The sequence below is a fragment of the Azolla caroliniana genome, unplaced genomic scaffold (genome assembly GCF_043228905.1).
Source record: "Azolla caroliniana isolate FFs.n. ecotype wild unplaced genomic scaffold, voAzoCaro1.0.p SCAF_18, whole genome shotgun sequence".
Taxonomy (NCBI): Eukaryota; Viridiplantae; Streptophyta; class Polypodiopsida; order Salviniales; family Salviniaceae; genus Azolla; species Azolla caroliniana.
The window spans coordinates 15,136,835-15,142,834 of record NW_028230453.1 but is presented as its reverse complement, the minus strand read 5'-3'; positions in this window follow the sequence as shown (position 1 = coordinate 15,142,834).

Below are 6,000 nucleotides of genomic sequence, written 5' to 3'. Positions count from 1 at the left end.
CGCGAGTGGAATACGGGATTCCGCTCTAGGTAGATACTGCTCATGTTGTCGCAATAGAGACGAATTGGATCCTTGATGGGTACGCCCAGATCCTTTAGTACGCGTTTGAGCCAGACGGCTTCGTGTGCGGCGACTGCTGCGCCCCTGTATTCGGCTTCCGTGCTCGACAGTGCGACTATCGACTGCTTCTTACTACTCCAGGAGATCGGTCCACTACTAAGAGAGAAGACGAATCCGGATGTTGTCGCAATAGAGACGAATTGGATCCTTGATGGGTACGCCCAGATCCTTTAGTACGCGTTTGAGCCAGACGGCTTCGTGTGCGGCGACTGCTGCGCCCCTGTATTCGGCTTCCGTGCTCGACAGTGCGACTATCGACTGCTCATGTTGTCGCAATAGAGACGAATTGGATCCTTGATGGGTACGCCCAGATCCTTTAGTACGCGTTTGAGCCAGACGGCTTCGTGTGCGGCGACTGCTGCGCCCCTGTATTCGGCTTCCGTGCTCGACAGTGCGACTATCGACTGCTTCTTACTACTCCAGGAGATCGGTCCACTACTAAGAGAGAAGACGAATCCGGATGTGGATCGCCTGTCCACTTTATATCCTACCCAATCCGCGTCTGTGTACCCTTCGAGTCGAATGATCGCATTGGTCTTGTACATAACGTTGTAGTCCATTGTCGTACTGACATACCAAAGTATCCTCTTAGCGCAGTCCAAATGAAGATTTCGCGGATTCTGCATAAATTGGCAAAGTAGGCCGACCGAATAACTCAGGGTTTAGGGTTGTCAGATAGATCAAACTACCGATCAGTTTTCGATACTGAGTCGGCTCAGTCTCAGCAGTTCTAGAATTGGCATCGATCTTCAGATTACGATCAAGAGGGGTAGACACAAGCTTGCACTTGGTCATTCCGAACTTGTAGAGTAAGTTGAGAATGTAGTGTCGTTATGAGATCATTATTCCGACTAGTGTCCGAATTACTTCAATACCTAGGAAGTAATGGAGCTCGTGTAAGTATTTCATTTTGAATCTGCCGGAAAGAAGTGATTTGACTTTGTTAATCTCCGCGAGATCCTTCCCTCCAATGACCAAATCATCCACGTACAGGATGATGATGATTAGGCAATCCGACTTGTTTCGGATGTACAGAGAGGTGTTAGATTTTGACATCCGAAATCCGACTTGGTGAAGATACTGCGTGATCTTCGAATGCCAAGCACGCGGTGCTTGTTTGAGGCCGTAGAGTGGCTTCTTGAGTTGGCATAAGGATGCTTACGCGATTCGAATCCGGGTGGTTATATCATGTACACCTCTTCTTCTAACTCTCCTTGGAGGAAAGCATTTTGCACGTCCATCTGGTGGAGGTGCCATCCCTTCATTGCGGCGAGTGCAATTATTGTCCGTACAATTGTCATCTTTGCCACCGGGGCAAAGGTTTCTTCGTAGTCTATGTTGTGCGTTTGCGTGTAGCCTTTCGAAATGAGTCGTGCTTTGAAGCGATTCACGGATCCATAATGCATTGTATTTTACTTTGTATATCCATTTGCAACCAATCACTTTCTTGTTTGGGGGGAGGGGAATGAGATCCCATGTCTCGTTTTTGCATAAAGCTTCCATCTCCTCACTCATCCCGTCGACCCATCGCGGATCCTTTGCGGCTTTGGAAAGCGTTTCCAATTCCCGTACTGACGCTACTTTCATCATAAAAGCATAGTGATATGCCATGTACTCGACGTAGCCGTAGCAGTTTACGGGGTTCTTCTCTCGGGTGGACCGGCGTAGCTTTTCGTTCGCGGATTCTAAAGCTTTCTTCACACCGTCTGTCCCGGTGTCAAGGCCTTCGAATTCACTATCAAGGGAGTGGGTCGATTCGAATTCGAACTAATCTTCATATTCCCGCATTTTCGCCTTCTAACATCTGTGTAAGTTGATCCTTAGCTTCTATTTCTATTTCAATGTCATTTGCGTTGTCGTGAAGATTTTCGGCAATAGTGTGAAAATCCCATAAAACGTACGAAATCGAGTATGAATCACATAATACAATAATTGTGAAGATAACATTTTTAATATCTAAGTACAAAATGATGGAGGTTTCGAATGCACTTTATTACACGAGAAATGGACAACTAAATGTCAACATATGAGGGTATAAAGTTTGTGAAAGGAAAAGAGAAAATGGACAACTAAATGGCATCCGGCACCGGTAACCGACGGCATCCGGCGGCGGCACCCGGCAAGGCACTGCTAACTGACGGCATCCGGCGACGGCACCGGTAACCGACGGCAACCGGCGACTAGATAAATAAATATAAAAATATATATACATATTTACATATACAAGGAGGGCAAGTAAGGATTCGAACCTTGTACCTCCAAGTTAGGAGTCAATTGGCTTACCATTAAGCCATGCTATTTAGTTGAAATTATATTTCTATCATTGTACTTTTACATGTAAATTCTCATACATGAGAGCTAAAATGAGTGACATGGTTATCATGCACCACATGTAATACTTAAGCGCCAAATGGCAAACATGCAATTTATGCATGTCTTGTACCCTCACATGCATCGTATGCATGAGAGCATCTATAAAAGAGGGAAGGGGGAGGAGAAAAAACACGGGTTTTTTTTATGAAAATTAAGAGGAAGAAATTCGTTATCAAATTGATCGTGTAACTCGTTTCTTAAATCTAAAGTTAAAACTTCAATCAATCTCTCTCAATCGTGTGATCTCAACTTCTCTCTTTCCCAATCTATCTTAAGTACTTTCTCGCTAAAGCTTACGCCAAAGCTTGTACCGACTTTGAATCCTTCCGGTCCAGAACCCCGGCGGTTCCGCCCCACGATCCGCGCGTAGTGACGGATCTTCACGACATAATAAAATGGTGAACCCGACGTGAAAGAGGCGGTAGGAAGGATCAAGTCGAGATTAATACTTGGAGATGGCGTCCTCAAGCAACCAAGCGGGAGAGCTCGAAAGGATGATGCTAATCGTCGAGCAAATGATGAGATCTCGGGACAACGATGCGAGCGTGGAGAAGGCTGTCGATTGTGTCGTAGAGCTCGAGGGCCAATTCGATGGAAGGAACATTACGAAGTTCCTTGATGCATATAGAAGGGAGATGAATCAGAGGGACGTGTCCGAGGCACGTCAAATCGCAAGCTTCAAGAGAGTTGTCGCCAACAACATCCAAAGACGCGTCATCGAGCTTCAAGAAGGTAAGACAACATGGTCCGAGTTCGAGAAAACGATACTAGCGGAGTTCGTGACTGAAGACTCCACGAGGATGACTCGACATGCCCTGATGAAGTGGATAGAGAAGAAGAATAAGAAGATGAGCGTCTCGAGGGTGTACGACGAATTCGACCAGATGTTTAGTCGTCTCCCCAATACGGACCAAGTGTTGCTTGAAGAGGACAAGACTTTGTACTTCTTGAAGGCCGTGGACATAAAGGATAGATGGGAGTTGGGGACTCTTGTCGAAGATGATACCCAAGCAAATGGGCTCGTAGCGAACTGGATCGCGGTGAAGCGGGCATGCAATGGGTTCATGACACCGACTTGACGGGACCGACTACCACGGAGAAAGCAAGACCGCCGAAAGTAGTTGAGCCGCCAAGACAAAGTAACGTGGCAGAAAAGAAGATTGATGACAACATCATTGAAGAGCTAGCGAAGAAGTTCGAGAAGGTCACGCTAGCCAACATGAATCGTCGGGGCCCTAAAGGAAAAGAACCCTTTAGATGCGTGTGGTGCGATAGCATGGACCACATGAGAAGGGATTGTGCGAGCCTTCGAGAGGCGATTCGACAAAATATCGTATACATAGAGGACAACATGATCTGCTCAAGCGAGACTAGAAGACCCCTACGGGTGAATTTCGGAAGAGGAGGAATGAAGAGATCTATGGAGGATGCCGATGCGACTCATGTGGATGCGATGCACTATGCTGCATCGGCCGGAATAAGAGTCTGGAAAGACAAGACTGAAGCTGCTAGAGCGGGAGCAAAGTTTTGGACTTCCGTTCTCGAATATGAGAAGAAGGGAAAAATCGCATCGAACGAGGTAGAGCTTGCGGACCGAAGCGTGCAAAGCATAACCGGGTGGTCGGATCCGGTGGACGACAACACCATACTCGCAGAGGTGATGTGCGACAACCACGAGGTGTTCGTCGAAGAAAAGAGAAAGAGAATAGAAGAGCAAGGCCCATCTAAAAGACATGAAACAAGGAACGCAAAAAAGAAGGACGATGCAGAGACGGTTCGACCGTTACAATCGGAGGAACGAGAATCAAGCCGAAAAGGGGAGCCGAGCATACGAGTTGAAGAAACAATGCGGCCCGTGAAGGTTGGTGTCGAAGACCCCGCTCGGAGGACTAGGACTATACCTACCTATAAGCTATGGTCGGATATAGAGCAGACAACGGACCTAAAGAAGATTCTCGAAGAACGAGTTCTTGATAGCCACATAACTTTGTCCTTGAGGGAATTGCTTGGCATTACGAAGAAGGAGTTCCATGACACGATCGTGGACCTTGTAAAGAGAAAGAGACAACAATCAGACGCGGAAGAAGAGAAGCCGCAAAAAGCAAAAACAAATGCCATAACGATGGCAAGAGACGAAATCGATGAAGATATGGTGGACAGCTACTACACTCGACCTCATTGGGCACGAGCGACAACGGAGACGCCGGTGAAGATCGGGGAGAAGAAAGAGACCGTGGTAGCCTTGATCGACCACGGCTCGGAGATCAACCTCATGTCAACCGACTTCTACAAAAAAGGAAGATGGCCAATCAATACAAACCACGGATAGAAGATTCGCGCGGCAACAAAGTCTACGGAGGATTTGTATGGAGCTTGTCCCAATGTCAAAGTCACGATCGGGGATGTGGAGATGGATCAACACTTCTTCGTACAAGAATCGGCGTCGCATCCTGTCATCCTAGGGAAACCTTATATCACATCATCTCGGATGGAGACCAAAGTGTTTGATAATGGAGCAGCCTTCGCACGAATAAAGAGTCTTGACAACCAAAGATCGGTCCAATTCCTAACAGTGCGAGCCAATCATGAAAGGAATCGAGATAGTCTCGGAGGCAAATCCTCGTATTTTTAGAGCGGACTATTGAAGCATGGGGCACAAATAGTCCGAGCAATCACAAGACCCCACAAGAAAGAAGAGTGCGTGGATTGCAAGGAGAAGCAACATGTGTCACACCTAGTGGCGCATGTAAACTAGTACTACCCGACAGGAAGCACAAGCGCCGGATACAAGAATTCGAGAAGATGCTGAAAGAAGAGAATATAATAGAAGAAGGAGAGTTCGTGACTCATATTATGGAAGAAGCCTCATTTAACGACACCATCGGCGAAATCGAGGACGTCGTGGACTTGAGCTATCTTCACAACCAACACATGATTTCGGTTAACTCGGTCAACATGTACGCTATCATCGATGAATATCGTCGTGGCATCTCGATGAAGGAAGCTGACATCAACACGAAATATAAAACGGTGGATAAGAAGATCAAGCCAGTTGCGGTTCCGCTACCGGAAGATAGCTAGCAAAAGATGAAGGAACTCGCTAACGATCCAAGCTTAAGAGATCCGAAGAAGATAGGTCATGTCTTCACCAAAGAGACGAAGGGGAAGCTACGAGTTGGAAAGGAGGATTTCCTTCTCCCTGAAGAGGAGCGAATGTTTCGCGATATGCTTGAGAGACATGGGAAGGCTTTCACATTCTTCCCACGAGAAATCGGATGCGCCGACCCAAAGGTTATAGAGCCGATGGTGATCTTCACGGTGCCTCATGTGCCTTGGAATTTGAAACCGATACCGGTTCCGAGAGCACACCTTCCGAAGTTGATCGAGCTCTTAAAGGAGAAGGTGAGTATGGGAATTCTAGAACCGTCGAATGCTCCTTATTCCAATAGGTGGTTCACGGTGCCGAAGAAGAATGGATCATTGGCGATCTCTACTCCGGATATGACC